General features: G+C 50.6%; 1 pseudogene; it reads right to left on the bottom strand.

Annotated features, from left to right (window-relative positions):
• Positions 1 to 7,216: 7,216 nt before the first annotated feature.
• Positions 7,217 to 23,034, bottom strand: LOC138784153 (thiopurine S-methyltransferase-like; annotated as a pseudogene).
• Between the last annotated feature and the right edge of the window lie 1,925 nt (positions 23,035 to 24,959).

The following is a 24,959-nucleotide window of genomic DNA, read 5'->3' as shown; positions in this document are numbered from 1 at the left end:
ACTTTCCTCCAGCCCCTGTAGGGTTAAAATGCTCATTATACCCCTAGATTAATTCTTTAAGGTGTCTAGTTTCCAAAATGGGGTCACTTATGGGGGTTTCCAGTATACAAACCTCCTAAATCAACTTAAAATAAGAACTGGTCCCTAAAAAAATCAGTTTTGGAAACTTTCACGAAAATGTGGTAATTTGCTGATACATTTCTAACCCCCGTAACACCCTAAAAAATTAAAATATGTTTATGAAATGAAGCCAGAATAAAGAGGACATATTGGTAATGTGACTTAGTAACTAATTTATGTAATACAACTTTCTTTTTTTAGAAGCAGAGAATTTCAAAGTTCATAAAATGCTAATTTTTTCAATTTTTCATGATATTTTGATGTTTTTCACAAAAAACACACAAAGTAGTGACCAAATTTTGCCACTAATATAAAGTGCCATATGTGACGAAAAAACAATCTCAGAATCGCTAGCATACGTTAAAGCATCACTGAGCTATAAGCGCATAAAGTGAGACAGGTCAGATTTTGAAAAATGAGCCTGGTCTTTTAGGTGCAAATAGGCTCGGTCTTGAAGGGGTTAAAATATACAGATATTGTAATAATGTTATGAATACATAATAGAGATGAGTGAACCTTGAGCACACCCAAGTTTGTCTGATCTTGAACTCTTGGCATTTGATTACCGGTAGCAGTAGGAGTCGGATGCAGTCCTAAGGAGTCTTCGGGCTACATCTAACTTCTTAACAGGGTTGTTCGGAAAATTTATATAGATTTGTAATTTAGGCTATGTTCACACTACGTAAAAGTACGTTCGTTGTTGCTGATGGCGTGGAACACTGCCTATTCTTCTATGGAATCCCGGCCGGAGCGTATTCCCAAAGAACTGACATGGCAGAAAGGCCTGTCAGTTTACACAATTAACCCCTTAATGACCGCAGGCGTATATTTACATCCTGCAGTCGTTAAGGGTGTTCAGAGCGGGGCCGCGCGGAGACCCGCGCATGTAGCCCAGGACCGCGGCTATTAGCAGGCACTGTCCAATCGCCGTGCCTGCTAATAAGGTAATCAGATGCAGCTGTCAAAGATGACAGCTGCATCCGATTACCTGATGCAGCCGTTCCCTGGTGTCTAGTGGTGGAGATCGCCCCTCTGGGACGTTGTCCCGGAGGAGCGATCCCCGTGTCTGCTGCTGGCCGGGGTCTGCGCCGTAATGGTGCTGATCCCGGCTCGGCATTCGGTTGCTTCTGGCTGCAGCAGCTGGAAGCAATTGAGTGCCTATTTCATCGATCTATGCTGTATTACTATACAGCATAGATCTCAATGAGAGATGAGAGTGCTTATACTAGAAGTCCTCCAGGGGGGCTTCTAGTATAAGTGGAATAAAAATAAAATAAAGTGTTATTAATAAAAGGCCCCCTCCCCTAATAAAAGTTTGAATCACCCCCCTTTTCCCATGTTATAAATAAAAATAAATAAATAAACAAACATGTTTGGTATCTCCGCGTGCGTAATCGCCCGAACTATTAATTTATCACATTCCTGATCTCGCACAGTAAACGGCGCAAGCGCAAAAAAGTCCCAAAGTGCAAAATTGCGCATTTTCAGTCGCATCAAATCCAGAAAAATTGTAATAAAAAGCGATCAAAGAGTCGCATATGCGCAATCAAGGTACCGATAGAAAGAACACATCATGGCCCAAAAAATGACACCTCACACAGCCCCATAGACCAAAGGATAACAGCACTATAAGCCTGGGAATAGATCGATTTAAGGAACATATTTTTTGTTAACAATGGTTTGAATTTTATACAAGCCATCACATACAAGAAAATTTATACATGTTACATATCGTTTTAATCGTAACGACTTGATGGACATATATAACAAGTCAGTTTTACCCCAGGGCGAATGTCGTAAAAAAAATAAAAAATACCCCCCAAATAAACAAAATGCATTTTTTTTTCAATTTCACCACACATAGAATTTTTTCCTGCTTTTGCAGTGTACTTTATGAAAAAATTCAGCCTGTCATTGTGAAGTACAATTAGTAGCGCAAAAATTAAGGGCTCATGTGGGTTTTTAGGTTAAAAATTGCAAGTGCTATGGCCTTTTAAACACAAGGAGGAAAAAACGAAAATGTAAAAATTGGCCCACTCCTTAAGGGGTTAAGCAAGCGGCCGCTGGCTTCATTGTGTGCTTTGAGAGTTCTGACACAAGCGCGCGCTGATGCGCCCGCATCAGAACACTGCAGCCGGAAAGATCACCCGGCCGGCCGGGTCACGTAACGGCCGGTCTCATATGCCGTGTGAACATGGCCTTACTTCTATTAAAAAATCTCAAGTCTTTCCATACTTATTAGCTCCTATATGTCATGCAGAAAATGTTGTTTTATTTTCAGTATGACAGACTGCTTTCTGCTGACCTGTAAACAAATGCTGAGAGTTCGGGTTCAGACAAACCTGAATATGCTCAAGGTTTGCACATATTTACTAGTGATGAGCGAGCATGCTTGTCCGAGCTTGGTACTTGATCGAGTATTAGGGTACTCGATGGTAGTCGTTACTCGGACAAGCATCTCGCGATACTCAAGAAAATCTCATCATCCATTTCCTGTAAGTTTGGGCGCTATTTCTCAGCCAATAAACATGCAGGAGACTCTTTGGTACATCCTGCGATCATGTGGGACCCATACATTTTGATAGCAGCGATTGGTTGACCAGATCAGAAGACCCTGCCATATAAAACGTGCAGCCAGCAGTACTCGCTTCAGACGCATGCTGTGAGAGATCAGGGACAGAGTTGCTGCTTCTCAGGGAGAGCGTCAGTGTAGGATTTAGCGTTCCAGTAGGCAGGGAATACTAGCAATACAAACAAACAGCCCTTTTAAGGGCTTCAAATCGTTTTTTAATAGTATTACTACAGACTGCTGGCTGGGACTTGCAGTGCTGCTACCACGATTTAACCAGCACACTTGGGTGACCGGCTGCTGGCAGAAAGGGGACATTAGGTGTTGCATACAGACCCCTAAGAAGTGCTCAGTACTCGTTTTTGATTTTGTGACTGGTGGTGCTGCTGTACTTCATTGTATTGCTGGGATTTGTAGTACACCTACATAGAACTTCACTGCTCATTGGAAGGCGGTGTCAGAGAGTGTGTATAGGTCCAGCCACTACCAGATTGTATAGCACAGCTCCCCAAAACTAGTGGGTACTACATTGTATTGCTGGGATTTGTAGTACACCTGCTTAGAACTTCACTGCTCATTGTAAGGGGGTATCACAGAGTGTGTATAAGTCCAGCCACTACCAGATTGTATAGCACAGCCCCCCAATACTAGTGGGTACTACATTGTGTTGCTGGGATTTGTAGTACACCTGCATAGAACTTCACTGCTCATTGTAAGGGGGTGTCACAGAGTGTGTATAGGTGCAGCCACTACTGGATTGTATCCCACAGCCCCCCAAAACTAGTGGGACCACAAGTATTTTTCCTGATTTCTGTATTTCATACGCAAGGCTTATCTAAGTTCACAACTGCTTGCACAGAGTAAAGGTGGTGTCACAGAGTGTGTATAGGTGCAGCCACTACTGGATTGTATCCCACAGACTCACGGGGTCTCAGGTAGACCGATATTGAAACCGCAGCAGTTTGAACAGGTGATCACGTGGATAGGGGATAATGAGTCCAGTAACTTATCCACCACCCAGTTTTCCACGCAGTCCACCTACGCTACCCAAGGGAGTGGAACCCTTGCTCCAGCAGCTCAGCCTCCTTCCCCACAGCCTGGCCCCTCCAGGGAAAGAAGGGATACAGATCCACCACCACCACCACCATGCTCCCAGGAACTCTTTTCTGGACCCTTCCCTGAGTCTTAGCACATTTATTTTAAATTTATTACAAAATCGTAACAAAGACTGCACAGTGTTTTGCTCATTCTGGAAAGATGAAGCTCAATGATATACAACTCTGAAAATTGTCCAAAGGTTGCGGCAATATCTTTCTCCTTAAGAGTGGATTATTGGTTTTGTCTGCCCATTCCCTGCCACAGGGGCCTGCAGAACCTTGCACTATAAGGAGATACATACTCCTCTGGCTGTGAAGGGGCAGAACATGGCAGAAAATTGCCTTTCAAAAAAAGGGGAAAAAAAATGAAGGAAGCTGACCTTGCCCATCTTTCCAAATGAAATATGAGAAGGATCTTCAAAAATGCACAAACGTGTTTCTTTTATTACCAGATAGTGCTACAATGAACAATGCAAACTTTGCTGTCTAATTCTGTGTTTGTCTCTCTCACTCTTTTAAGAATTTCTTACAATTTTTAAACCGAGTGGTAAACTTTGTCAGTATTCTGTTCTTAAGTGTGTGTCTGTATACAGACCTGTGTGTGTCTGTATACAGGCCTGTGTCTGTCTGCTGGCATAAAATGATAACAAAACAAAAGAGGAAAAAGGAAAAAAAATCAGACCCTGCTCGAACTAAAGAAACGAATGACAATTCTAGTTGTTGGGCAGCACATAATTTAGTACAGAAGGACCTCAAGTGATGATCCCTTTGCATGAGACAATTGCCAGATCCTCAAGGAATTAAAACCAGGATGCCAGAGCCACTTCACTACAGTCAAAGTCAAATTGAAAATCAAAACAGCGGTGGGGGGAGAGGTGCAGGTAATGTTACTCCAACTGCTACAGTCAAAGTCAAATTGAAAATCAAAACAGTGTGCCTTCACTGGCATCCATGTTGACTACTGCTGTGCCTGCCCTTGCCTCCATGTTGGCTGCTGCTGGGCCTTAACTGGCATCCATGTTGACTACTGCTGGGCCTTAACTGGCATCCATGTTGACTACTGCTGGGCCTTCACTGGCATCCATGTTGACTACTGCTGGGCCTTAACTGGCATCCATGTTGACTACTGTTGTGCCTGCCCTTGTCTCCATGTTGGCTACTGCTGGGCCTTAACTGGCATCCATGTTGTCTACTGCTGGGCCTTCACTGGCATCCATGTTGACTACTGGTGTGCCTGCCCTTGCTTCCATGTTGGCTACTGCTGGGCCTTAACTGGCATCCATGTTGACTACTGCTGGACCTTCACTGGCATCCATGTTGACTACTGCTGTGCCTGCCCTTGCCTCCATGTAGGCTAATGCTGATCCTACCCGGCCTCCATCTTGACTACTGTTGCTCCTGCCTGGCCTCCATGTTGGTTACTGTTGCTCCTGCCTGGCCTCCATGTTGGTTACTGTTGCTCCTGCCTGGCCTCCATGTTGGCTACTGCTGCTCCAGGGAGTTCTCTGTGTGCTCAATGCCATGCAGTGTCTGGCCTAATTTTGGGGAGGCTCACTTGCTTCCTCACTCACTTTTAATGGTTCTCTGTGTGCTCAATGCCATGCTGTGTTTGGCCTAATTTTTGGGAGGCTCACTTACTTTCTCACTCACTTTTAACCCCTTAAGGTCAAAGCCTATTTTAGTTTTTGCGCTTTTGCTTATTCCATTTTAAGTTTAAAAGTCCATAGCGCTTGCATTTTTTCACCTAGAGACGTATATGAGCGCTTATTTTTTGCGAAACCAATTGTACTTTGCAATGACAGGCATTATTTTTCCATAACATATGCTGCGAAACCGGAAAAAAATCATTTGCGCTGTCAAATTGAAAAAAAAAGAATTTGTTTTGATTTCGGGGAGTTTTGCATTTACGCCGTCCGTCCTATGGTAAAACTGACTTGTTATGCATGTTCCTCAAGTCGTTACGATTACTATGATATATAACATGTATAACTTATAGTGTATCGGATGACCTGTAAAAAATTCAAACCATTGTTAACAAATATACGTTCCTTAAAATCGCTCCATTCCCAGGCTTATAGCGCTTTTATCCTTTGGTCTATGGGGCTGTGTGAGGTGTCAGTTTTTGCGCCATGATGTGTTCTTTCTATCGGTACCTTGATTGCGCATATACGACTTTTTGATCGTTTTTATTACATTTTTTCTGGATTTGATGCGACCAAAAATGCGCAATTTTGCACTTTGGAATTTTTTTGCGCTGACGCCGTTTACCTGCGAGATCAGGAATGTGATTAATTAATAGTTCAGGCGATTACGCGCGTGGCGATACTAAATATGTTTATTTATTTATTTATTAATTTATATTTATAAAATGGGAAAAGGGGGTGATTTGGACTTTTATTAGGGGAGGGGATTTTTTATTAATAAAAACACTTTTTTACTTTTTTTTTTACTGTAACTAGAAGCCCCCCTGGGGGACTTGTATATAGACAGCAATGATCTCTCATAGAGATCAATGCTGTGTATATACACAGCAAAGATCGATTAGATCGGCCATAGATTGCTATGGCCTGCAGCAGGCCATAGCAATCTATTGCCGAGCCGGGATCAGCGTCATTCCGACGCTGAGGCCCGGCACGGGCAGAAGAACGGATCTCCCCCCCGCGATCGCATCGCGGGGGGGAGATCCGTCCCACTAGACACCAGGGATGTGTTTACCTAAGCCTCTAAGTGCAGCTGTCAGGTTTGACAGCTGCACTTAGAGGCTTAATTAGCCGGCGCGGCAACGGGACCCGCGCCGGCTAATAGAGGCACTGCCCGGCTGCACGTGTCAGCCGGGATCAGCGCCGTTCAGAGCGTTCTGAACACCACCAGCGGCACCATGACGTATCAGATACGTCATGGGTCGCTAAGGGGTTAATGGTTCTCTGTGTGCTCACTGCCATGCTAGGTCTGGTATAATTTTTGGAAGGCTGACTGGCTACCGCTTCTACCTTGTTCACTCTGTCCTCATCGCCATGCTGTGTCAGGCTTAATTTTTGGCTGGTTCATGATATGCTACCTCTGTTTTAATGGTTCCCTGTGTTCTCACTGCCATGCTGTGTCAGGCTGAGTTTTTGGGTGGTCCATATGCCTACCTCTGTTTTAACCAGGCTGTTGCACAGAATTAGGCATAATGGTGCCATTAGGCAGCCTCAGAGGCATGCATACATGCTGCCCCTGCTGTTTCCTGTTCATTTCCGTTGTGTTTCCATAAATTTCTGAGGTTGACAGGTTTTTACACGACCTTCCCTCTACAGAACTTGAGTCTCCTGCAAAAATGCCGGTCTCCCATTGACTTCAATTGGGTTCGTTACTCGAAACGAGCACTCGAACATCAGGAGATATTCATCTTGAGTAATGAGCACCCAAGCATTTTAGTACTCGCTCATCACTAATCTTTACCAGATATATTAACTAACCGTTCTCTGTCTCTCGGGTTTGCAGCTACCATTGCTCCTCTGTCCCACATTCCATCAAACTTTCCAATGACTGACCTATTAACAACATATAGAATTTCTACAATCATTCATTAATAAATATGAATTTCACATGTCCCATGCTAAACATACTCATTTCTATGTATATAGCCAAAATTCATTCAATTTTTTACGAATAATAATCTTATGGAATATTGCTCAGATATCTCATACATACTGCAGCAGTATAATGAAATATTCAAAGATGAACTCTTAAAGCAAATAATATGGATATTATAAAGATAGGTTTTAACATTAAAGTTTGCCCATTGGAAGAATACTGTTGCTGAACTCATAAGACACCCATAATTCCTATCTCCAGTGAAAGTCAGCGATAGATCCCACTATTTTGGGGATCAACTGACAAACTTAAATCTATTAACAATGTGAGAAAAATAGTATAGGCCAGAATGAATTATCCAGACTGATCCAAACTGCCTCAAGATATACTGTAGTATGCAGGGCCGCTTTAACCTAGGTGCATATGGTGCACGTGCACCGGGCCCCCTAGTTCAGATCACGTGACACTGCCCCCCCGGCTGAGTAGAGCAGTGAAGGGGAAGGAGCTGAAGACACAAGTGTCGGCGCTCTGTGACATCTGTAGCAGTGCGGGGCTGGTGGTGGTCGGGAAGGAGGAGGACTGTAGCTGCTTCCTGTGAGACAGAGTGACCGGGTCTTACAGGAAGCAGCTACAGGCTGCACTCCATGCTCTGCTGGCCTTGTCTGCGGGGGAGCCCAGGAGGCAGTGCCGACTTTACAAGCACCCAGCCTCTCCCCAGGCAGAGTGTGTGGAGGCTGGGGAGCAGCACCTGCACCATGGATGTAAGTAGTAGCGAGGTGGGGGTGTGTGGAGGGGGGGAATTGAAGCTGGGGGCCCACTGACAGAGGATTTGCCCACCGGACCTGTCCGGAGTATGTCCCAATAAGCCCCGCCCCTGGTCTCAAGCCCCACCCCCGGCACAGACCACAGGTGGTATTTTAACACTTACTGCCATTCAGAAGTCACCCAGCTTTCCTGCATCTTATATTGTATGACTGAGGCCACCCAGCTTTCCCAGGATCTTAGTCTTAGTATGATGGGGGGGTCACAAGATCTTACAGACTAGAAGGTCTGAGTCAGTCTTCCTAGGCTGTAAGCTCCTGTGTCCCCCAGTCCTCCTAGGCTGTAAGCTCCTGTGTCCCCCAGTCCTCCTAGTCTGTAAGCTATGTCCCCCAGTCCTCCTCCTAGTCTGTAAGCTCCTGTGTCCCCCAGTCCTCCTAGTCTGTAAGCTCCTGTGTCCCCCCAGTCCTCCTCCTAGTCTGTAAGCTCATGTTTCCCCCCAGTCCTCCTAGTCTGTAAGCTCCTGTGTCCCCCCAGTCCTCCTCCTAGTCTGTAAGCTCCTGTGTCCCCCCAGTCCTCCTAGTCTGTAAGCTCCTGTGTCCCCCCAGTCCTCCTCCTAGTCTGTAAGCTCCTGTGTCCCCCCAGTCCTCCTAGTCTGTAAGCTCCTGTGTCCCCCCAGTCCTCCTATTCTGTAAGCTCCTGTGTCCCCCCAGTCCTCCTCCTAGTCTGTAAACTCCTGTGTCCCCCCAGTCCTCCTAGTCTGTAAGCTCCTGCGTTCCCCCAGTCCCCCTAGTCTGTAAGCTCCTGTGTCCCCTCAGTCCTCCTAGTCTGTAAGCTCCTGTGTCCCCCCAGTCCTCCTCCTAGTCTGTAAGCTCCTGCGTTCCCCCAGTCCCCCTAGTCTGTAAACTCCTGTGTCCCCCCAGTCCTCCTCCTAGTCTGTAAGCTCCTGTGTCCCCCAGTCCTCCTAGTCTGTAAGCTCCTGTCCCCCCCCCCCCAGTCCTCCTAGTCTGTAAGCTCCTGTGTCCCCCCAGTCCTCCTCCTAGTCTGTAAGCTCCTGTGTCCCCCAGTCCTCCTCCTAGTCTGTAAGCTCCTGTGTCCCCCAGTCCTCCTAGTCTGTAAGCTCCTGTGTCCCCCAGTCCTCCTCCTAGTCTGTAAGCTCCTATGTCCCCCCAGTCCTCCTCCTAGTCTGTAAGATCCTGTGTCCCCCAGTCCTCCTCCTAGTCTGTAAGGTCCTGTGTCCCCCCAGTCCTCCTAGTCTGTAAGCTCCTACGTCCCCCCATTCCTCCTAGTCTGTAAACTCCTGTGTCCCCCCAGTCCTCCTCCTAGTCTGTAAGCTCCTGTGTCCCCCCAGTCCTCCTAGTCTGTAAGCTCCTGTGTCCCCCCAGTCCTCCTCCTAGTCTGTAAGCTCCTGTGTCCCCCAGTCCTCCTCCTAGTCTGTAAACTCCTGTGTCCCCTCAGTCCTCCTAGTCTGTAAGCTCCTGTGTCCCCCCCAGTCCTCCTCCTAGTCTGTAAGCTCCTGTGTCCCCTCAGTCCTCCTCCTAGGCTGTAAGCTCCTGTGTCCCCCCAGTCCTCCTCCTAGTCTGTAAGCTCCTGCATCCCCCCAGTCCTCCTAGTCTGTAAACTCCTGTGTCCCCCCAGTCCTCCTAGTCTGTAAGCTCCTTTGTCCCCCCAGTCCTCCTCCTAGTCTGTAAGCTCCTTTGTCCGCCCAGTCCTCCTCCTAGTCTGTAAGCTCCTGTGTCCCCTCAGTCCTCCTAGTCTGTAAGCTCCTGTGTCCCCCAGTCCTCCTCCTAGTCTGTAAGCTCCTGTGTCCCCTCAGTCCTCCTAGTCTGTAAGCTCCTGTGTCCCCCCAGTCCTCCTAGTCTGTAAGCTCCTGTGTCCCCCCAGTGCTCCTCCTAGTCTGTAAGCTCCTATGTCCCCCAGTCCCCCTAGTCTGTAAGCTCCTGTGTCCCCCCAGTCCTCCTCCTAGTCTGTAAGATCCTGTGTCCCCCCAGTCGTCCTCCTAGTCTGTAAACTCCTGTGTCCCCCCAGTCCTCCTACTCTGTAAGCTCCTGTGTCCCCCCAGTCCTCCTCCTAGTCTGTAAGTTCCTGCGTCCCCCCAGTCCTCCTAGTCTGTAAGCTCCTGTGTCCCCTCAGTCCTCCTAGTCTGTAAGCTCCTGTGTCCCCCCCAGTCCTCCTCCTAGTCTGTAAGCTCCTGTGTCCCCCAGTCCTCCTCCTAGTCTGTAAGCTCCTGTGTCCCCCAGTCCTCCTCCTAGTCTGTAAGCTCCTGTGTCCCCCAGTCCTCCTCCTAGTCTGTAAACTCCTGTGTCCCCCCAGTCCTCCTCCTAGTCTGTAAGCTCCTGTGTCCCCCAGTCCTCCTAGTCTGTAAGCTCCTGTGTCCCCCCAGTCCTCCTAGTCTGTAAGCTTCTGTGTCCCCCCAGTCCTCCTCCTAGTCTGTAAGCTCCTGTGTCCCCTCAGTCCTCCTAGTCTGTAAGCTCCTGTGTCCCCCAGTCCTCCTAGTCTGTAAGATCCTGTGTCCCCAGTCCTCCTCCTAGTCTGTAAGCTCCTGTGTCCCCCCAGTCCTCCTCCTAGTCTGTAAGCTCCTGTGTCCCCCCAGTCCTCCTAGTCTGTAAGCTCCTGTGTCCCCCCAGTCCTCCTCCTAGTCTGTAAGCTCCTGTGTCCCCCCAGTCCTCCTAGTCTGTAAGATCCTGTGTCCCCCAGTCCTCCTCCTAGTCTGTAAGCTCCTGTGTCCCCTCAGTCCTCCTAGTCTGTAAGCTCCTGTGTCCCCCCAGTCCTCCTCCTAGTCTGTAAGCTCCTGCGTCCCCCCAGTCCTCCTCCTAGTCTGTAAGCTCCTGTGTCCCCTCAGTCCTCCTAGTCTGTATGCTCCTATGTCCCCTCAGTCCTCCTAGTCTGTAAGCTCCTGTGTCCCCCCCAGTCCTCCTCCTAGTCTGTAAGCTCCTGTGTCCCCCCAGTCCTTCTCCTAGTCTGTAAGCTCCTGTGTCCCCTCAGTCCTCCTAGTCTGTAAGCTCCTGTGTCCCCCCAGTCCTCCTAGTCTGTAAGCTCCTGTGTCCCCTCAGTCCTCCTAGTCTGTAAACTCCTGTGTCCCCTCAGTCCTCCTAGTCTGTAAGCTCCTGTGTCCCCCCCAGTCCTCCTCCTAGTCTGTAAGCTCCTGTGTCCCCTCAGTCCTCCTCCTAGGCTGTAAGCTCCTGTGTCCCCCCAGTCCTCCTCCTAGTCTGTAAGCTCCTGCATCCCCCCAGTCCTCCTAGTCTGTAAACTCCTGTGTCCCCCCAGTCCTCCTAGTCTGTAAACTCCTTTGTCCCCCCAGTCCTCCTCCTAGTCTGTAAGCTCCTTTGTCCCCCCAGTCCTCCTCCTAGTCTGTAAACTCCTGTGTCCCCTCAGTCCTCCTAGTCTGTAAGCTCCTGTGTCCCCCACTCCTCCTCCTAGTCTGTAAGCTCCTGTGTCCCCCCAGTCCTCCTAGTCTGTAAGCTCCTGTGTCCCCCCAGTCCTCCTCCTAGTCTGTAAGCTCCTGCGTCCCCCCAGTCCTCCTCCTAGTCTGTAAGCTCCTGTGTCCCCCAGTCCTCCTCCTAGTCTGTAAGCTCCTGTGTCCCCCAGTCCTCCTCCTAGTCTGTAAGCTCCTGTGCCCCCCCAGTCCTCCTCCTAGTCTGTAAGCTCCTGTGTCCCCTCAGTCCTCCTAGTCTGTAAGCTCCTGTGTCCCCCCAGTCCTCCTCCTAGTCTGTAAGCTCCTGTGTCCCCTCAGTCCTCCTAGTCTGTAAGCTCCTGTGTCCCCCCAGTCCTCCTCCTAGTCTGTAAGCTCCTGTGTCCCCTCAGTCCTCCTAGTCTGTAAGCTCCTGTGTCCCCCCAGTCCTCCTCCTAGTCTGTAAGCTCCTGTGTCCCCTCAGTCCTCCTAGTCTGTAAGCTCCTGTGTCCCCCAGTCCTTCTCCTAGTCTGTAAGCTCCTATGTCCCCCAGTCCTCCTAGTCTGTAAGCTCCTGTGTCCCCCCAGTCCTCCTCCTAGTCTGTAAGCTCCTGTGTCCCCCCAGTCCTCCTAGTCTGTAAGCTCTTGTGTCCCCCCCAGTCCTCCTAGTCTGTAAGCTTTTATGTCCCCCCAGTCATCCTAGTCTGTAAGCTCCTGTGTCCCCCCAGTCCTCCTAGTCTGTAAACTCCTGTCCCCCCAGTCCTCCTCCTAGTCTGTAAGCTCCTGTGTCCCCTCAGTCCTCCTAGTCTGTAAACTCCTGTGTCCCCTCAGTCCTCCTAGTCTGTAAGCTCCTGTTTCCCCCCAGTCCTCCTAGTCTTTAAGCTCCTGTGTCCCCCCAGTCCTCCTCCTAGTCTGTAAGCTCCTGCGTCCCCCCAGTCCTCCTCCTAGTCTGTAAGCTCCTGTGTCCCCTCAGTCCTCCTAGTCTGTATGCTCCTATGTCCCCTCAGTCCTCCTAGTCTGTAAGCTCCTGTGTCCCCCCCAGTCCTCCTCCTAGTCTGTAAGCTCCTGTGTCCCCCCAGTCCTTCTCCTAGTCTGTAAGCTCCTGTGTCCCCTCAGTCCTCCTAGTCTGTAAGCTCCTGTGTCCCCCCAGTCCTCCTAGTCTGTAAGCTCCTGTGTCCCCTCAGTCCTCCTAGTCTGTAAACTCCTGTGTCCCCTCAGTCCTCCTAGTCTGTAAGCTCCTGTGTCCCCCCCAGTCCTCCTCCTAGTCTGTAAGCTCCTGTGTCCCCTCAGTCCTCCTCCTAGGCTGTAAGCTCCTGTGTCCCCCCAGTCCTCCTCCTAGTCTGTAAGCTCCTGCATCCCCCCAGTCCTCCTAGTCTGTAAACTCCTGTGTCCCCCCAGTCCTCCTAGTCTGTAAACTCCTTTGTCCCCCCAGTCCTCCTCCTAGTCTGTAAGCTCCTTTGTCCCCCCAGTCCTCCTCCTAGTCTGTAAGCTCCTGTGTCCCCTCAGTCCTCCTAGTCTGTAAGCTCCTGTGTCCCCCACTCCTCCTCCTAGTCTGTAAGCTCCTGTGTCCCCCCAGTCCTCCTAGTCTGTAAGCTCCTGTGTCCCCCCAGTCCTCCTCCTAGTCTGTAAGCTCCTGCGTCCCCCCAGTCCTCCTCCTAGTCTGTAAGCTCCTGTGTCCCCCAGTCCTCCTCCTAGTCTGTAAGCTCCTTTGTCCCCCCAGTCCTCCTCCTAGTCTGTAAGCTCCTGTGTCCCCTCAGTCCTCCTAGTCTGTAAGCTCCTGTGTCCCCCCAGTCCTCCTCCTAGTCTGTAAGCTCCTGTGTCCCCTCAGTCCTCCTAGTCTGTAAGCTCCTGTGTCCCCCAGTCCTCCTCCTAGTCTGTAAGCTCCTGTGTCCCCTCAGTCCTCCTAGTCTGTAAGCTCCTGTGTCCCCCAGTCCTCCTCCTAGTCTGTAAGCTCCTGTGTAACCTCAGTCCTCCTAGTCTGTAAGCTCCTGTGTCCCCCAGTCCTCCTAGTCTGGAATCTCTTGTTTCCCCCAGTCCTCCTCCTAGTCTGTAAACTCCTATATCCCCCCCCAGTCCTCCTAGTCTGTAAGCTCCTGTGTCCCCCCAGTCCTCCTCCTAGTCTGTAAGCTCCTTTGTCCCCCCAGTCCTCCTCCTAGTCTGTAAGCTCCTGTGTCCCCTCAGTTCTCCTAGTCTGTAAGCTCCTGTGTCCCCCAGTCCTCCTCCTAGTCTGTAAGCTCCTGTGTCCCCTCAGTCCTCCTAGTCTGTAAGCTCCTGTGTCCCCTCAGTCCTCCTAGTCTGTAAGCTCCTGTGTCCCCCCAGTCCTCCTCCTAGTCTGTAAACTCCTGTGTCCCCCAGTCCTCCTAGTCTGTAAGCTCCTGTGTCCCCCATTCCTCCCAGTCTGTAAGCTCCTGTGTCCCCCAGTCCTCCTAGTCTGTAATCTCTTGTGTCCCCCAGTCCTTCTCCTAGTCTGTAAGCTCCTGTGCCCCCCCAGTCCTCCTAGTCTGTAAGCTCCTGTGTCCCCCCAGTCCTCCTCCTAGTCTGTAAGCTCCTGTGTCCCCCCAGTCCTCCTCCTAGTCTGTAAGCTCCTGTCCCCCATTCCTCCTCCTAGTCTGTAAGCTCCTGTGCCCCCCAGTCCTCCTAGTCTGTAAGCTCCTGTGTCCCCCAGTCCTCCTCCTATTCTGTAAGCTCCTGTGCCCCCCCAGTCCTCCTCCTAGTCTGTAAGCTCCTGTGTCCCCCAGTCCTCCTCCTAGTCTGTAAGCTCCTGTGTCCCCCCAGTCCTCCTAGTCTGTAAGCTCCTGTGTCCCCCAGTCCTCCTAGTCTGTAAGCTCCTATGTCCCCCAGTCCTCCTCCTAGTCTGTAAGATCATGTGTCCCCCCCCCAGTCCTCCTAGTCTGTAAGCTCCTGTGTCCCCCCCAGTCCTCCTCCTAGTCTGTAAGCTCCTGTGTCCCCCCCAGTCCTCCTCCTAGTCTGTAAGCTCCTGTGTCCCCCCAGTCCTCCTCCTAGTCTGTAAGCTACTGTGTCCCCCAGTCCTCCTCCTAGTCTGTAAGGTCCTGTGCCCCCCAGTCCTCCTAGTCTGTAAGCTCCTGTGTCCCCCAGTCCTCCTCCTATTCTGTAAGCTCCTGTGCCCCCCCAGTCCTCCTCCTAGTCTGTAAGCTCCTGTGTCCCCCCAGTCCTTCTCCTAGTCTGTAAGCTCCTATGTCCCCCAGTCCTCCTAGTCTGTAAGCTCCTGTGTCCCCCCAGTCCTCCTCCTAGTCTGTAAGCTCCTGTGTCCCCCCAGTCCTCCTAGTCTGTAAGCTCTTGTGTCCCCCCCAGTCCTCCTAGTCTGTAAGCTCCTGTGTCCCCCCAGTCCTCCTCCTAGTCTGTAAGCTCCTGTGTCCCCTCAGTCCTCCTAGTCTGTAAGCTCCTGTTTCCCCCCAGTCCTCCTAGTCTTTAAGCTCCTGTGTCCCCCCAGTCCTCCTCCTAGTCTGTAAGCTCCTGCGTCCCCCCAGTCCTCCTCCTAGTCTGTAAGCTCCTATGTCCCCTCAGTCCTCCTAGTCTGTATGCTCCTATGTCCCCTCAGTCCTCCTAGTCTGTAAGCTCCTGTGTCCCCCCCAGTCCTCCTCCTAGTCTGTAAGCTCCTGTGTCCCCCCAGTCCTTCTCCTAGTCTGTAAGCTCCTGTGTCCCCTCAGTCCTCCTCCTAGGCTGTAAGCTCCTGTGTCCCCCCAGTCCTCCTCCTAGTCTGTAAGCTCCTGCATCCCCCCAGTCCTCCTAGTCTGTAAACTCCTGTGTCCCCCCAGTCCTCCTAGTCTGTAAGCTCCTTTGTCCCCCCAGTCCTCCTCCTAGTCTGTAAGCTCCTTTGTCCCCCCAGTCCTCCTCCTAGTCTGTAAGCTCCTGTGTCCCCTCAGTCCTCCTAGTCTGTAAGCTCCTGTGTCCCCCAGTCCTCCTCCTAGTCTGTAAGCTCCTGTGTCCCCCCAGTCCTCCTAGTCTGTAAGCTCCTGTGTCCCCCCAGTCCTCCTCCTAGTCTGTAAGCTCCTGCGTCCCCCCAGTCCTCCTCCTAGTCTGTAAGCTCCTGTGTCCCCCAGTCCTCCTCCTAGTCTGTAAGCTCCTTTGTCCCCCCAGTCCTCCTCCTAGTCTGTAAGCTCCTGTGTCCCCTCAGTCCTCCTAGTCTGTAAGCTCCTGTGTCCCCCCAGTCCTCCTCCTAGTCTGTAAGCTCCTGTGTCCCCTCAGTCCTCCTAGTCTGTAAGCTCCTGTGTCCCCCCAGTCCTCCTCCTAGTCTGTAAGCTCCTGTGTCCCCTCAGTCCTCCTAGTCTGTAAGCTCCTGTGTCCCCCAGTCCTCCTCCTAGTCTGTAAGCTCCTGTGTACCCTCAGTCCTCCTAGTCTGGAATCTCTTGTGTCCCCCAGTCCTCCTCCTAGTCTGTAAACTCCTATATCCCCCCCAGTCCTCCTAGTCTGTAAGCTCCTGTCCCCCCCCAGTCCTCCTCCTAGTCTGTAAGCTCCTTTGTCCCCGAAGTCCTCCGCATAGTCTGTAAGCTCCTGTGTCCCCTCAGTTCTCCTAGTCTGTAAGCTCCTGTGTCCCCCCAGTCGTCCTCCTAGTCTGTAAGCTCCTGTGTCCCCCCAGTCCTCCTCCTAGTCTGTAAGCTCCTGTGTCCCCTCAGTCCTCCTAGTCTGTAAGCTCCTGTGTCCCCTCAGTCCTCCTAGTCTGTAAGCTCCTGTGTCCCCCCAGTCCTCCTCCTAGTCTGTAAACTCCTGTGTCCCCCAGTCCTCCTAGTCTGTAAGCTCCTGTGTCCCCCATTCCTCCCAGTCTGTAAGCTCCTGTGTCCCCCAGTCCTCCTAGTCTGTAATCTCTTGTGTCCCCCAGTCCTTCTCCTAGTCTGTAAGCTCCTGTGCCCCCCCAGTCCTCCTAGTCTGTAAGCTCCTGTGTCCCCCCAGTCCTCCTCCTAGTCTGTAAGCTCCTGTGTCCCCCCAGTCCTCCTCCTAGTCTGTAAGCTCCTGTCGCCCATTCCTCCTCCTAGTCTGTAAGCTCCTGTGCCCCCCAGTCCTCCTAGTCTGTAAGCTCCTGTGTCCCCCAGTCCTCCTCCTATTCTGTAAGCTCCTGTGCCCCCCCAGTCCTCCTCCTAGTCTGTAAGCTCCTGTGTCCCCCAGTCCTTCTAGTCTGTAAGCTCCTGTGTCCCCCCAGTCCTCCTAGTCTGTAAGCTCCTGTGTCCCCCAGTCCTCCTAGTCTGTAAGCTCCTATGTCCCCCAGTCCTCCTCCTAGTCTGTAAGCTCATGTGTCCCCCCCCCCCCAGTCCTCCTAGTCTGTAAGCTCCTGTGTCCCCCCCAGTCCTCCTCCTAGTCTGTAAGCTCCTGTGTCCCCCCCAGTCCTCCTCCTAGTCTGTAAGCTCCTGTGTCCCCCCAGTCCTCCTCCTAGTCTGTAAGCTACTGTGTCCCCCAGTCCTCCTCCTAGTCTGTAAGCTCCTGTGCCCCCCAGTCCTCCTAGTCTGTAAGCTCCTGTGTCCCCCAGTCCTCCTCCTATTCTGTAAGCTCCTGTGCCCCCCCAGTCCTCCTCCTAGTCTGTAAGCTCCTGTGTCCCCCAGTCCTTCTAGTCTGTAAGCTCCTGTGTCCCCCCAGTCCTCCTAGTCTGTAAGCTCCTGTGTCCCCCAGTCCTCCTAGTCTGTAAGCTCCTGTGTCCCCCCCAGTCCTCCTCCTAGTCTGTAAGCTCCTGTGTCCCCCCAGTCCTCCTCCTAGTCTGTAAGCTACTGTGTCCCCCAGTCCTCCTCCTAGTCTGTAAGCTCCTGTGTCCCCCCATTCCTCCTCCTAGTCTGTAAGCTCCTATGTCCCCCCATTCCTCCTAGTCGGTAAGCTCCTGTGTCCCCCCAGTCCTCCTCCTAGTCTGTAAGCTCCTGTGTCCCCCCAGTCCTCCTCCTAGTCTGTAAGCTCCTGTCCCCCATTCCTCCTCCTAGTCTGTAAGCTCCTGTGCCCCCCAGTCCTCCTAGTCTGTAAGCTCCTGTGTCCCCCAGTCCTCCTCCTATTCTGTAAGCTCCTGTGCCCCCCCAGTCCTCCTCCTAGTCTGTAAGCTCCTGTGTCCCCCAGTCCTTCTAGTCTGTAAGCTCCTGTGTCCCCCCAGTCCTCCTAGTCTGTAAGCTCCTGTGTCCCCCAGTCCTCCTAGTCTGTAAGCTCCTATGTCCCCCAGTCCTCCTCCTAGTCTGTAAGCTCATGTGTCCCCCCCCCCAGTCCTCCTAGTCTGTAAGCTCCTGTGTCCCCCCCAGTCCTCCTCCTAGTCTGTAAGCTCCTGTGTCCCCCCCAGTCCTCCTCCTAGTCTGTAAGCTCCTGTGTCCCCCCAGTCCTCCTCCTAGTCTGTAAGCTACTGTGTCCCCCAGTCCTCCTCCTAGTCTGTAAGCTCCTGTGCCCCCCAGTCCTCCTAGTCTGTAAGCTCCTGTGTCCCCCAGTCCTCCTCCTATTCTGTAAGCTCCTGTGCCCCCCCAGTCCTCCTCCTAGTCTGTAAGCTCCTGTGTCCCCCAGTCCTTCTAGTCTGTAAGCTCCTGTGTCCCCCCAGTCCTCCTAGTCTGTAAGCTCCTGTGTCCCCCAGTCCTCCTAGTCTGTAAGCTCCTATGTCCCCCATTCCTCCTAGTCTGTAAGCTCCTGTGTCCCCCCCAGTCCTCCTCCTAGTCTGTAAGCTCCTGTGTCCCCCCAGTCCTCCTCCTAGTCTGTAAGCTACTGTGTCCCCCAGTCCTCCTCCTAGTCTGTAAGCTCCTGTGTCCCCCCATTCCTCCTCCTAGTCTGTAAGCTCCTATGTCCCCCCATTCCTCCTAGTCGGTAAGCTCCTGTGTCACCAGTCCTCCTAGTCTGTAAACTCCTGTGTCCCCTCAGTCCTCCTAGGCTGTAAGCTCCTGTGTCCCCCCAGTCCTCCTAGTCTGTAAGCTCCTGTGTCCCCCCCACTCCTCCTAGTCTGTAAGCTCCTGTGTCCCCCCAGTCCTCCTCCTAGTCTGTAAACTCCTGTGTCCCCCCAGTCCTCCTAGTCTGTAAGCTCCTGCGTTCCCCCAGTCCCCCTAGTCTGTAAGCTCCTGTGTCCCCTCAGTCCTCCTAGTCTGTAAGCTCCTGTGTCCCCCCAGTCCTCCTCCTAGTCTGTAAGCTCCTGCGTTCCCCCAGTCCCCCTAGTCTGTAAACTCCTGTGTCCCCCCAGTCCTCCTAGTCTGTAAGCTCCTGTGTCCCCCAGTCCTCCTCCTAGTCTGTAAACTCCTGTGTCCCCCCCAGTGCTCCTCCTAGTCTGTAAACTCCTGTGTCCCCTCAGTCCTCCTAGGCTGTAAGCTCCTGTGTCCCCCCAGTCCTCCTAGTCTGTAAGCTCCTGTGTCCCCCCACTCCTCCTAGTCTGTAAGCTCCTGTGTCCCCCCAGTCCTCCTCCTAGTCTGTAAACTCCTGTGTCCCCCCAGTCCTCCTCCTAGTCTGTAAGCTCCTGTGTCCCCTCAGTCCTCCTCCTAGTCTGTAAGCTCCTGTGTCCCCCAGTCCTCCTCCTATTCTGTAAACTCCTGTGTCCCCTCAGTCCTCCTCCTAGTCTGTAAGCTCCTGTGTCCCCCAGTCCTCCTCCTATTCTGTAAACTCCTGTGTCCCCCCAGTCCTCCTCCTAGTCTGTAAGCTCCTGTGTCCCCTCAGTCCTCCTAGGCTGTAAACTCCTGTGTCCCCCAGTCCTCCTAGTCTGTAAGCTCCTGTGTCCCCCAGTCCTCCTAGGCTGTAAGCTCCTGTGTCCCCCCAGTCCTCCTCCTAGTCTGTAAGCTCCTGTGTCCCCCCAGTCCTCCTCTTAGTCTGTAAGCTCCTGTGTCCCCCCAGTCCTCCTCCTAGTATGTAAGCTCCTGTGTCCCCTCAGTCCTCCTCCTAGTCTGTAAGATCCTGTGTCCCCCCAGTCCTCCTCCTAGTCTGTAAGCTCCTGTGTCCCCTCAGTCCTCCTCCTAGTCTGTAAGCTCCTGTGTCCCCCCAGTCCTCCTAGTCTGTAAACTCCTGTGTCCCCCCAGTCCTCCTCCTAGTCTGTAAGCTCCTGTGTCCCCCCAGTCCTCCTCCTAGTCTGTAAGCTCCTATGTCCCCCAGTCCTCCTAGTCTGTAAGCTCCTGTGTCCCCTCAGTCCTCCTAGGCTGTAAACTCCTGTGTCCCCCAGTCCTCCTAGTCTGTAAGCTCCTGTGTCCCCCAGTCCTCCTAGGCTGTAAGCTGCTGTGTCCCCCCAGTCCTCCTCCTAGTCTGTAAGCTCCTGTGTCCCCCCAGTCCTCCTCTTAGTCTGTAAGCTCCTGTGTCCCCCCAGTCCTCCTCCTAGTATGTAAGCTCCTGTGTCCCCTCAGTCCTCCTCCTAGTCTGTAAGCTCCTGTGTCCCCCCAGTCCTCCTCCTAGTCTGTAAGCTCCTGTGTCCCCTCAGTCCTCCTCCTAGTCTGTAAGCTCCTGTGTCCCCCCAGTCCTCCTAGTCTGTAAACTCCTGTGTCCCCCCAGTCCTCCTCCTAGTCTGTAAGCTCCTGTGTCCCCCCAGTCCTCCTCCTAGTCTGTAAGCTCCTATGTCCCCCAGTCCTCCTAGTCTGTAAGCTCCTGTGTCCCCTCAGTCCTCCTAGGCTGTAAACTCCTGTGTCCCCCAGTCCTCCTAGTCTGTAAGCTCCTGTGTCCCCCAGTCCTCCTAGGCTGTAAGCTCCTGTGTCCCCCAGTCCTCCTCCTAGTCTGTAAGCTCCTTTGTCCCCCCAGTCCTCCTCCTAGTCTGTAAGCTCCTATGTCCCCCCCAGTCCTCCTAGTCTGTAAGCTCCTATGTCCCCCAGTCCTCCTCCTAGTCTGTAAGCTCCTGTGTCCCCCCAGTCCTCCTAGTCTGTAAGCTCCTGTGTCCCCCCCCAGTCCTCCTAGTCTGTAAGCTCCTGTGTCCCCCCAGTCCTCCTCCTAGTCTGTAAGCTCCTGTGTCCCCCCAGTCCTCCTCCTAGTCTGTAAGCTCCTGTTTCCCCCCAGTCCTCCTAGTCTGTAAGCTCCTGTGTCCCCTCAGTCCTCCTCCTAGTCTGTAAGCTCCTGTGTCCCCCCAGTCCTCCTAGTCTGTAAGCTCCTGTGTCCCCCAGTCCTCCTAGTCTGTAAGCTCCTGTGTCCCCCCAGTCCTCCTCCTAGTCTGTAAGCTCCTGTGTCCCCCCAGTCCTCCTAGTCTGTAAGCTCCTGTGTCCCCCCAGTCCTCCTCCTAGTCTGTAAGCTCCTGTGTCCCCCAGTCCTCCTCCTAGTCTGTAAGCTCCTGTGTCCCCCAGTCCTCCTAGTCTGTAAGCTCCTATGTCCCCAGTCCTCCTCCTAGTCTGTAAGCTCCTGTGTCCCCCAGTCCTCCTAGTCTGTAAGCTCCTATGTCCCCAGTCCTCCTCCTACAGACTAGGAGGAGGACTGGGGGGACACAAGAGCTTACACACCCATACTCCCTATAGTGGGAACCTGTTATAGCCAGAAACTGTTCCAGTGGTGATATTAGGTCTGTACGTGCCCCCACTAGCTTCACTCTCCATTATTCATAAAGATTTAGGGGTATTGTACCGGACATAGGAATGCTCCCCGATCATACTCCCTTTTTATAACTTGTCATAAAACCTGATGCACTGAGTATAATGCACCAGTGATAATACCTGATAAATATAATTCAGTTAAGCCTTATAAGGAGAGGGGGCCCACTCTTGAGGTCTGTGCACTGGGTCCACCAGTGTATTAAAACGGCCCTGGTAGTATGCCAATGTTATCCATCAGCGGCCCTGTACCACCTATTACCACTTACATTGAGATTAATATGCAAGTGCAGTTTAGTTGAACTAACCTTAAATACTTTAGCTTCAGGAATCCCAGCTACAGCTTCTTCAGTGTAAGGAATATCATGTTCAGCAAAAAATCTTTGAGTCCTATTTCACGGACGTCCACCCCAACAATGTTATGGACCATGTCTGCCAGCCTAGGATAAGCCAGGGTCAAAAGATACTACTTATTAAAAGGATTCAGACTATTGCTTGATTTAAGTACAGTGGAACCTTTGATTATGAGCATAATTTGCTTAGGGAACGTGCTTGTAATCCACATCAAAGCATATTTTCCCCGCAAAAAATAATTGAAACGTAGTCGATTCATTCCACAGACCCAAAATAAGGAAGGTAAGGTCTTCTGTATCAATAAAGAACACTGCATCTGTAAAGAACTCCCTAAGTGGCTGAAAACCTGCTGGTGCTGGTGCCAGCAGCGTGGAGTAGCTGTAAAGGGGTTAATTTAGGGATCAGAGGAAAGCAGCAGTGATGTGGTCCGGCACTGGAGAAGAGCCAGAAGGCATCCAATCACCAGCAGAGTTGATCAGGTAGCAGTGAATGAGAGGGCTTTCTACCCAGTGCAATATAGCGATAGGGACAAAAAATGAATTACAATTTTTTAAAAATTGTTAGCTTGTCTTGCAAAAGCTCTTAAACCAAGTTACTGGTAATCCATGGTTTCATTGTACATGCTTTTTTAAGACCTTGACACCATCTGAATTTACCACTTATATCTACCGCTTTGCCACAGAGAGGGAAAAAGATGTTCAGTTTGTCCTACCATCTTGCATTTCATTTTTAAATTCTGCTTGTAACCTGTGTTTAAAAAAAAATAATAAAGTTACCAGGTTAACCATGTAATGTATACAATAATAATACTGCTAAGACATTCACTAGAAGTGGATCCATGACACCTATGGCGGCTTACACCTCCACTTCAACTTCACTATAAGAAACTTGATTTCTTAAAGTGTTACTGTCGTAAATTTATTTATTTTTTTTTGCAGAAATCAATAGTCCAGGCGATTTTAAGAAACTTTGTAATTGGGTTTATTAGCCGAAAAATGAATTTTTATCATGAAAAAGCAGTTTGAAGCTCTCCCCCCGTCTTCATTGTTCTCATATGGAGAGAGGGAAATAAGACACCAAAACAGGACAACAAAGAGTTAAGAGGTAATCACCTGGCTATCTCCTCTGACAGTCAGCACTGACCCCTCTGACCTCTGAATACCCTATCACCCAGCTCCATGTTTGTGTAATCCTTTGTTCTCTGCTCCCTGCTGCCGGCTAACTCCCTCCTTCCTCCTTCCCTCTCTATAGAACAGACAGGTTTTGTCTGATGCAACAAGTCACAATTTCCTGATATTTTGCAGTGGATGAGGGGGGGGGGGACATGGGAAAAGGCTTTTTGAATGCAGATAATGGCATATTTGCCTAATAAACCCAATTACAAAGTCTCTTAAAATCGCCTGGACTATTGATTTCTAAAAAAAAAAATTTTACGACAGTGACACTGAGTGCAAAAAAGGTTCCAAGCTGTTGCAAAGTCTCTAAGTACCATACTGATCAGGAAGTGCCCAGGACTCCCATGCAGTGTAACTATAACATTTATAGCTGCATAAAGTTATAACACACTGTTCTGAACAATCAGCGTCAGATACGGGTGTAAATTATTTTCATGAAACCCAATGTCTCTTGTCTCCCATTTCTTCTGGTCTTCATCTGAAAGAATCATGTTCTGTTTTGTTTCATTAAATTTAGAAGGATGAGACATAATTTAAAGCTAATAAAAATAAAGATAAAATGTTACCATGTAAAGTATTCATTCTGATAAACCTCAAATGAAATTTGTCTTGTAAGGGAATCAGGTTCCTCTGCTATGAAGGAAAAGGCTGTATCATTTGATGTGCTTTCACAAAGGATTTGCAGACCTACAAAAGCAGAGTTGCTTATATAGTGGCAGGAATGAGATTTTCCTCTGGGTTTCTAGTTTTGGGTATCTGGGCAGTGAATAACTTCCTTTGGTGTAGATTGAGTTTCACTGGATCTGTGCTGGGAGATACTTCAAGTGCTAATGCAGAATAGAGGTAAATATAGCGGTACTGGTGTAGCTTAGCATTGAGCAGTGGAGAAAAGAGGAGAGGAGTCTGTTGTGAGGGTCCCAACCCAGGGTAGTAATGTGCTCTGCTGGAACTTTGGAAAGAAAAATACTTGAGAGATACTTGTGCCTGTGTTTCGACTACACTGTTGCTGACCACTTTCTGCCCTGCAGTGTCGGGGTACCAGTCCTACCAGGGTGACAAAAGCCCCAGCCTTGGTTACCTGGGAGTGGCTAAGTGTCCGAAATTATCCGGCGTCACCCGCGCTGCGAGACTTTTGCTCTATCTGGGTCAGTTCCTCTGTCTTAGGATACCACCCTGCACTGTTTAGAGAGGTTTTCGGTGTGGGCTGGGATGATCTTCGACTTTTGGGGTCTAACACTGTATGGTGTAGATAGTTAGCCTATAAGAACTGAAAGTGTTTGGTTGCTCACTTCACACTAGACTGTCCCGGACAGGGGCCCTGGCTTACTTGAGCAGGGATGCCTACTCTGTGTCGTCCTTCCCAGAAACAGAGGGAAACTGACGTTACACTTCCTTCCACCAAGTGACAACTTTCTACAAGCGTGTGCAAGAGTCCCTGTGAGTTGTGAAAAAGAAAGTGTGCAGAGAAAGAAGCATAGGTAGAAGAGAAAGAAGTATCTCCATTGGGCCACAAGATCACACAATACAGAAAAACAGTAACCCTGTGTTCACTACAGCTGTGCAACAGGACACCACATATTTATTGTACCTTATTGCCAAGCACTATATCTTCTCCTTGTATTGCACTGAAGTCTACAATAAACTGTTCACTTGTTTAAGAACTGGACTCTGTGGTTACTCCGTCCTAACACCTACACCTGCCCTACCTTCCAAGACTAGTGGTATACCACTCCTGGCTACTGTGACAAGTGCCTAGTCGGTACACCTAACACCTAGCCCCCAGCCAACACCTTGTGGGTTACTGCACATAGATTGTATGCTGCCATCATATCACCTCCATTGTGCACCGTATACTGCCATATCACCTGCAGTGTGCCCTGTATACTGCCCTCATATCACCTGCAGTGTGTGCTCTATACTACCATAATATCAAATCATGTGTGCCCTGTATATTGCCATCATATCACCTGAGATGGGCCCTATATACATCCATAAAATCAGCTGCAGTGTGCCCCATATACTGCCATCATGTCACATGTTGTGTGCCTTGTATACTGATATCATATAACCCACTGTGTGCCCTGTATACTGATATCATATAACCCACTGTGTGCCCTGTATACTACCATATCACCTGCTGTGAACCCTGTATACGTCATCATACCACCATCACTTGCTGTGTGCCCTACTGTATATACTGCGATCATATCACATGCTTTGTGCCCCGTATATTGCCATAATATCACATGCCATGTGCTCCGTATACTGAATACTGCCATCATACCACCTGATGTGTGTCCCGTATACTGCGATTATATCACCTGCTGTATGGCCTGTATACTGCCATATCATCAGATGCTATTTGCCCATACACTCGTATCATACCACCTGATGTGTGTCTCGTATACTGCCATTATTTCACATGCTGTGTGGCCTGTATACTGCTATAATATCAGATGCTATTTGCCCGTATACTGCT

The sequence above is a fragment of the Dendropsophus ebraccatus genome, chromosome 2, assembly GCF_027789765.1.
Source record: "Dendropsophus ebraccatus isolate aDenEbr1 chromosome 2, aDenEbr1.pat, whole genome shotgun sequence".
In the NCBI taxonomy this organism is placed as follows: Eukaryota; Metazoa; Chordata; class Amphibia; order Anura; family Hylidae; genus Dendropsophus; species Dendropsophus ebraccatus.
The sequence above is the reverse complement of the archived record's forward strand: the minus strand, read 5'-3'. Positions and strand labels throughout refer to the sequence as shown.